Consider the following 8,468-nt stretch of genomic DNA (forward strand, 5'->3'; position numbering starts at 1 on the left):
TGAAATGGGCCAACACCTCTTTTGATGTGATCAATTCTTTACACTTCTGGAAAGCTCATCTACGTTCGTCATCCCACTTCCATGGTACCCCTGTTTGCAGTAGGGTGTTCAGCGGGTGTAATACCGTAGACAAATTTGGTAAGAACTTGTGGTAGTAGTTTACCAGCCCGAGGAACAACCTCAGTTGTGACACATTTTCCGGTGCTGGAGCCTTGACTACTGCCTCAATCTTGTCAGGGGACTTATGTAACCCCTCTTCATCGATGACGTGGCCACAATACGAGATCTGTTTCTGGAAAAACTCGCACTTGTGGCGATTAGCTCGTAGCCCATACTCTAATCTGGTGAGCACCTTCTCCAAGTTGGCAAGGTGATCACTGTCATTTTCGCCCGTGACCAAGGTGTCGTCCAAATAACACTGGGTCCCTGGAATCCCTTGCAGGACCTGATCCATCGCCCTTTGCCAGATAGCCGGAGCCGAGGCTACTCCAAACACCAGCCGGTTGTATTGATAGAGACCTTTATGAGTGTTGATTGTAAGGTAATGTTTTGAAGTTTCTTCTACCTCCATTTGCAAGTACGCCTGGGCTAGATCAATTTTTGTGAAGCGCTTACCTCCAGACAGTGAGGCGAAAATATCCTCAATTTGTGGAAGCGGATATTGCACCGTGTGAAGGACTGGGTTCACTGTCACCTTAAAATCCCCACAGATGCGGACCTTCTTTGGTTCCCCAGGCGTATTACTCAACGACCTCTTCATTACAGGAACGATGGGTTTAGCCCACTCGCTCCAGTCCACTTTGGACAGTACTCCTGAACGTTCCAACCCTTCCAGCTCTGCTTCAACAGCTGGTCAGAGCGATCATAACATGATCGATTTCTCACTCGAAATGGAGAGCGAAGAAATTGACTCAGAGACTAAGGTCCTGAATTTAAACAAGGGGAATTATGATGCCATGAGACGGGAACTGAGTAGGTCTGATTGGACAACGTTCCTGAGAGGACTGGAGGTAGATAAACAATGGCAAACATTTAAAGATAGAATGACAAAATTGCAAAAATTGTTTATACCAATCTGGCATAAAAGGAAATCTAAAAAGGTGACTCAACCGTGGATAACAGGGGAAATTAGAGACAGCATAAAATCCAAAGATAGGGCGTATAAAATAGCCAAAAAAAGCGCCAGAGCGGAAGATTGGGAACAGTTTAGGATAGAGCAAAGGAGGGCAAAGGGCATGATCAAGAGGGGCAAAATAGCTTACGAAAACAAGCTGGCGGAAAATATAAAAACTAACTCCAAAAGCTTTTATAAATATATCAAAAGGAAAAGACTGGTGAAAACCAAAGTTGGTCCATTGCAGTCAGATACGGGGGAATATATAATGGGAAATAAGGAAATGGCAGATCAACTAAATGCATACTTTGGGTCAGTCTTTACGAAGGAAGACACAAAAAACCTCCCTGGGATATCGGGAAAAATAGGGACATTGGCGAAGGAGGAACTGACGCAAATCAATATCTCTAAGGATATGGTGTTAAGGAAGCTAAAGGGATTGAAGGTGGACAAATCCCCAGGGCCTGATAACATGCATCCTAGGGTACTGAAGGAGGTGGCCCTAGAGATAGCGGATGCACTAAGGATGATTTTTCAGAATTCATTAGACTCGGGAACAGTGCCGATGGATTGGAGGGTAGCTAACGTTACCCCACTATTCAAAAAGGGGGGTAGGGAAAAAGCAGGTAATTACAGACCTGTAAGCCTTACATCAGTTGTGGGCAAAATGCTGGAGTCCATCATTAAGGATGAAATAGCGGAGCACTTAGCAAATGGGGACAGGATAGGACAGAGTCAACATGGATTTACAAAGGGTAAATCGTGCTTGACTAATCTATTGGAATTTTTTGAGGGAGTAACTGGTAGAATAGATGGGGGAGAGCCAGTAGATGTGGTGTACCTGGACTTCCAAAAGGCCTTCGATAAGGTCCCACATAAAAGATTAGCATGGAAAATTGAGGCTCATGGGATAAAGGGGAAAGTTTTGGCGTGGATAGGGAACTGGCTGTCAGATAGAAAACAGAGAGTTGGAATAAACGGCTCATTTTCTGAATGGCAGGCAGTAACAAGTGGGGTACCACAGGGATCTGTCCTGGGCCCCCAGCTGTTCACAATTTACATTAATGACCTGGATCAGGGAGTCGGATGCAGCATTTCCAAATTTGCAGACGACACTAAACTAGGAGGTGGGGTGGGCTCAGAGGAAGAGACCAGGAAGCTCCAGAGCGATTTGGACAGACTGGGCGATTGGGCGGATAAATGGCAGATGCACTATAATGTGGACAAGTGCGAAGTTATCCACCTTGGGTGCAGGAACGGGAGGGCAAATTATTATTTAAATGGCAATAGATTGGGAGAGGGGGAAGTACAGAGAGACCTGGGTGTTCTTGTACACCAGTCACTGAAGGCGAGCATGCAGGTGCAACAGGCGGTCAAGAAGGCAAACGGTATGCTGGCCTTCATAGCAAAAGGGTTAGAATACAGGAACAGGGATACCTTGCTGCAGCTGTACAGGGCACTGGTGAGACCACACCTCGAGTACTGTGTACAGTTTTGGTCGCCTCATCTGAGGAAGGATGTTCTTGCCATGGAGGGGGTGCAGCGGCGATTCACCAGGCTGATACCAGGAATGGCGGGAATGACCTATGAGGAGAGACTATGTAGTTTAGGGATGTACACACTGGAGTTTAGAAGATTGAGAGGGGACCTCATAGAAGTGTATAAAATTCTGACAGGTCTAGACAGACTGGATGCAGAAGGAATGTTTCCCTTGGCGGGTGAGAACAGAACTAGAGGACATAATTTAAGGATAAGGGCTAAACCATTTAGGACAGAGATGAGGGGGAATTTCTTCACTCAGAGAGTGGTGAACCTGTGGAACTCATTGCCACAGAGGGCAGTGTACGCCAGCTCATTAAATATATTTAAGAGGGAATTAGATATATTTCTACGGGCAAAAGGGGTTAAGGGTTACGGAGAGAAGGCGGGGACGGGATACTGAATTAAAGGATCAGCCATGATCTCATTAAATGGCGGAGCAGGCACGAAGGGCCGAATGGCCTACTCCTGCTCCTATCTTCTATGTATCTATCTATGTATAAGGCACTGGTCTGGCCTTAAGAAACTTTGGGCTTGCATTTTCCTCTATTTTAATCGTTGCTGTTATTCCTTTTAGTGTTCCTAGTCCCTCCTGGAACACTTCTTTTGCGTCAGTTAGCATTTTTGACAGTCGTCCAGGTGTGACGTCGTCATCCTTTTTGGCCTCAACCTTTAGTGCCTGTATGGAATGCCAATCTAATTGTATCTCCCGGATCCATTCACGTCCTAGCAGTGGTGGTCCTCCATTTGGCAATACATATATATCCATTTTAGGTATTTCCTGGCCTTTGTATGTCACTTTCACCCTTATTTTTCCTTTGGGGTAGACTTTTTGCCCCGTATAAGTCTTCAAGGCAATCTCTGTAGCTTTCAAGGGTATGTGTGAAAATAGCCGCTTGTAGTCTCTTTGATTTATGACTGTTAGAGCTGACCCTGTGTCCAATTCCATTTTCACTTGGACTCCGTCTATCTTGAGTGTAACCCAGATAGTCTGGTGATCCTCCATTTCTGTTACCTTATGTAGTTTCAGACAACCCAGCCCCTTGCTTCCGGAGTCTGTGTCACTTTTCTGTTCGTCTGAACCACTGTCCATCACCTGGTGTACCTTTTTGTACTTCTCCTGTGGAGATTTCTTACTGTTGGTTTTCTTCCCAGACCTGCAGACTCTTGCTATGTGTCCTGCTTTCCCACACTGTCTGCACACTTGGTCCTTGAACCAACAATCTTTCTGGTCATGTGTTGTTCTGTCGCAGCAATAGCACTTCCCTGTTCCACAGGACATTTCATTGGTGCCATATTCTTGCGGTCTCCGTTGTATCTCTGCAGCGCCCCTTGCGGCTGCTTCGTGTGATACTGCCGTACTGAAAGCTTTGTCCAGCGTAAGGTCCTTTTCTGATAGAAGCCGTTTCTGGGTTCTTTCACTTTGTAGCCCACACACAAACTTGTCCCTTAACGTATCTGCTAGTCCCGCTCCAAACTGGCAGTGTTTCGATAGCTTGCGCAGTTCCGTTAGGTACTCAGCATTGCTTTCGTCTTTGTGTTGGTTCCTTTTATGGAACTTAAATCGTTCTGCTATCAGCAGTGGTGCAGGGTTTAAGTTGTCCTGTAGGATTTCTACTATACTTTCAAAATTCTTGTTTACCGGCTTCTCTGGGGTTATTAGATTTCGCAGTAACCCATAAGTTTTTGCACCCATGGAATTTAACAGAACCAGTGCTTTATTAGCATCTGGCACTTCATTCGCCCTGCAGTACACCTCAATACGTTCCACATATGTCGCCCAATCTTCGACTTCATTGTCGAACGTAGAGACACTGCCACTCTTCGGCATCCTTGGGTGTGAGTTAACTGTCACAAATGGCGCCTCCCGCGCTTCCCCTTCTTCTCCGCTGGCACAAAATGGCATCTCCCCTTTCTTCGCCCTGCGGACCCTGTTCAGCCCGTGAGCCCTGGCTGTGCTCTGCGCGTTCTTCTTTTTATATTTTTCGACGCCGCTCAGTCTAGAACCCGGCTGTTTCTTAACCCTCTCTCTCTCCGGTTTGTTTTCTTTTTCTCGACGCCGCTCGGTGTTCAACCCCCGGCTGCGCCCTGCGCTCTTCACCCTCTGTCTTACCCCGTCGACGCTGCTCGGCTTTCTCTCCGCCGTCGGTGGGCTCCAGCCGCCGCTGCTCAGGAAGGGTCTGCGCTGGACCTGTCGTCAGTCTCTTACTGCTCGTTGTGGCTGGGGAACCAAGCCCGGCTCTCCACAGCCTCCCCTGCGAAGTTCAATCTCTGCCTGACTGCTGGGCGGTTGCTCATGGTCGACGCCCGTGTTCCTGGCCTCGACTATTTTTTTTATTTTTTTTATGTTGCAGGTAGATTCGAATCGACACTCGTCGCCACTGTTGGATCCATGATTCAGTGGATATGCTATTATTAAATAATCACACGGATGCTGTACATGAACAATAAACAGGTCTTTACTGGAGGAGGGTAGTCTCTAGACTGGGGGTACAGAGGCATGCGCAAAGCTTATATACCGGTGTGGTCACTGCCGGTACTACAGTATACAGGAGCTGTAAAAGTAGTTTTGAATTGAAGGCACATACACTACAGCCCGGCCTTTAGTACTGCATGGTGAGATACAGCGTAAAGCTCCCTCTATATTATTCCATCAAATACTCCCAGGTCAGATACAGCACGGGATAATAAAGAGTAAATGTCCCTCTACATTGTCCCATCAAACATTCCCAGGGCTGCTACTGTACAGGTTAGATACAGAGTAAAGCTCCCTCTACACTTACCCATCAAAAACTCCCAGGTCATAAGAACATAAGAAATAGGAGCAGGAGTAGACCATTTGGCCCCTGGAGCCTGCTTCACCATTCAGTAAGATCATGGCTGATCTTCTACCTCAACTCCACTTTCCTGCACTATCCCCATATCCCTTGATTCCTTTACTATCCAAAAATCTATTGATCTCTGTCTTGAATATACTCAACGACTGAGCCTTCACAGCCCTCTGGGGTAGAGAATTCCAAAGATTCACCACCCTCTGAGTGAAGAAACTTCTCCTCATCTCAGTCCTAAATGGCCGACCCCTTATTCTGAGACGGTGACCCTTGGTTCAAGACTCCCCAGCCAGGGGAAACATCCTGCATCTACCCTGTCAAGCCCTGTATGAATTTTGTATGTTTCAATGAGATCACCTCTCATTTTTCTAAACTCCAGAGAATATAGGCCTAGTCTACTCAATCTCTCTTCATAGGACTATCACCCCATCCCAGGAATCAGTCTAGTGAACTTTCGTTGCACTCCCTCTATGGCAAGTATAATCTTCCTGAGGTAAGGAGACCAAAACTGTACACAATATTCCAGGTGTGGTCTCACCAGGGCCCTATATAATTGCAGTAAGACGTCTTTACTTTTATACTCAAATCCTCTTGTAATAAAGGCCATGTGTTTTCCTGATTGCTTGCTGTACCTGCATGTTAACTTTCAGTGATTCGTGTACAAGGACACCCAGGTCCCTCAGAACACCAATATTTCCTAATCTCTCACCATTTAAAAATACTCTCCTTTTCTATTTTTCCCACCAAAGTGGACAACTTAACATTTCTCCACATTACATTCCACTTGCCATGTTCTTGCCCACTCACTTAGCCACAGTCTAAGGATAAGGGGTAAGCCATTTAGGACAGAGATGAGGAGGAATTTCTTCACCCAGAGAGTGGTGAACCTGTGGAATTCTCTACCAAAGAAGGCAGTAGAGGCCAATTCATTAAATATATTCAAGAAGGAGTTGGATATATTCCTTAAGGCTAAAGGGATCAAGGGATATGGAGAGAAGGCAGGAACAGGGTACTGAATTTGGATGATCAGCCATGATCTCATTGAATGGCGGAGCAGGCTCGAGGGGCCGAATGGCCTAATCCTGCTCCTATCTTGTATGTTTCTATGTTTTGTCTTTTTCCCCTTGAAGCCTCTTTGCATCCTTCTCACAACTTACATTCCCACCCAGCTTTGTATCATCAGCAAACTTGAATATATTACATTTGGTCCCCTCATCCAAATCATTGATATAGATTGTGAATAGCTGAGGCCCAAGCACTGATCCTTGCGGTACCCCACTAGTAACAGCCTGCCAACCCGAAAATGACCTGTTTATTCCTACTCTCTGTTTTCTGTCCGTTAATCAATCCTCAATCTATGTTAGTATATTATCCCCAACCCCGTAAGCCCTAATTTTGTTTAATAACCTCTTGTGTGGCACCTTATCGAATGCCTTCTGAAAATCCAAAACACCAGATCCACTGGTTCCCCCTTATCTATTCTGCTACTTACAACCTCAAAAAACTCTTAACAGATTTGTCAAACACGATTTCCCTTTCATAAATCCGTGTTGACTCTGCCCAATCCTATTATTATTTTCTAAGTGCCCTGTTACCACGTCCTTAATAATAGATTCTAGTATTTTGCCTACTACTGATGTCAAGCGGACTGGTCTGTAGTTCCCTGTTTTCTCTCTCCCTCCTTTCTTAAACAGTGGGGTTACATTTGCTACCTTTTAATCCACGGGAACCATTCGAGAATCTATGGAATTTTGGAAAATGACAACCAATGCATCCACTATCTCTGTAGCCAACTCTTTCAAAACCCTAGGATGCAGGCCATCAGGTCCAGCGAATTTATCGGCTTTCAGTCCCATTAATTTCACCAGTACTGTTTTTTAACTAATAATAATTTCTTTCAGTTCCTCATTCTCGCTCGACCCTTTTGGGGTGCTAATGTCGCCGGGATGCTAATTTTAACGCCCTCCTAAATAGTTAGCGCCCCTCCGCTGGAAATTCAATAGTAGCAGCCCAAGCAGGAAGCTACTGGAAGCGCTCCACCTCCTTCTTGGGGCGCTATAACTGAAGATCGCGGCAATACGTGTAACAGCGACACACGCGTCGGCACGTAGCGCCTCGTCATTGCAGGCCTTCTCCCCTGATTAAAGGGGAGGGGCCTAGCGCTGCGCGCACTGGGGCTCTACTAGACCACCGGGGAGCGAGGTGCCGTGAAAACAGCCCGGCACTCAAGAGGCGTGCTGGGCTGAGCGATCGCGGCTGGCACCCCGAGGAAAAAAGGGGAAGGGGGCAGGTGCTGGCAGTCGACCAAAAAAAAATGGCCACCCGACACCTGCCCCTTTTACTAGTGCCACTGCCGCTGCTGCAAAAATTCCCCCTGGCTCTGTCGGACATATCATCTGCCGATAGGTCAGAGGGTGCAAGGGAAGTTTGCAGCCGGGGCGCTGCGCACAGCGATGACGTCATTGCTGGTTGCGCAGTGCTGCGGGGTGCTACCAGTTACCACCGCCGCTAACCTCCCGCTGAATTACGTGGGAGGCGTTAGTGGTGCCGCGCCCGGGCACTAGGGGATTTCCGCCCTGTTAGCGCCTCCAGGGGGTGCTAACGAGAGGCACAAATCAACCCAATTTTTCCCCCTAAAGACCTTTACAAGACTTCACAGGAATTCACAATTCCTCAGAAGGCCTATTAGAGAGCAAAAAGGTAACCTGTGTTTGGAGGCGGAAGACGTGGGCATGGTTCTAAATTAATACTTTGCGTCTGTCTTCACAAAAGAGAGGGACGATGCAGACGTTGTAGTTAAGGAGGAGGAGTATGAAATATTAGAGGAGATTAAACAGTGAGATAGAAAATATTTAAGGGTTTAGCATCTTTGAAAGTAGATAAATTGCCAGGCCCGGCTGAAATGTATCCCAGGCTGTTAAGAGAAGCAAGGGAGGAAATAGATGGCTCTGACCATCATTTTCCAATCCTCTCTGGCTACAGGT

At 46.7% G+C, this 8,468-nt stretch overlaps 1 protein-coding gene across 5 annotated transcripts in view; it reads right to left on the reverse strand.

The window, feature by feature from the left end:
• Nucleotides 1–8,468, reverse strand: part of rbm43 (RNA binding motif protein 43) — an 88,680-nt gene that overhangs the window by 46,778 nt on the left and 33,434 nt on the right. The window lies entirely within an intron of this gene.

The sequence above is a fragment of the Somniosus microcephalus genome, chromosome 7 (genome assembly GCF_052327205.1).
Source record: "Somniosus microcephalus isolate GS21.2 chromosome 7, FLI_Smic_1.0, whole genome shotgun sequence".
In the NCBI taxonomy this organism is placed as follows: domain Eukaryota; kingdom Metazoa; phylum Chordata; class Chondrichthyes; order Squaliformes; family Somniosidae; genus Somniosus; species Somniosus microcephalus.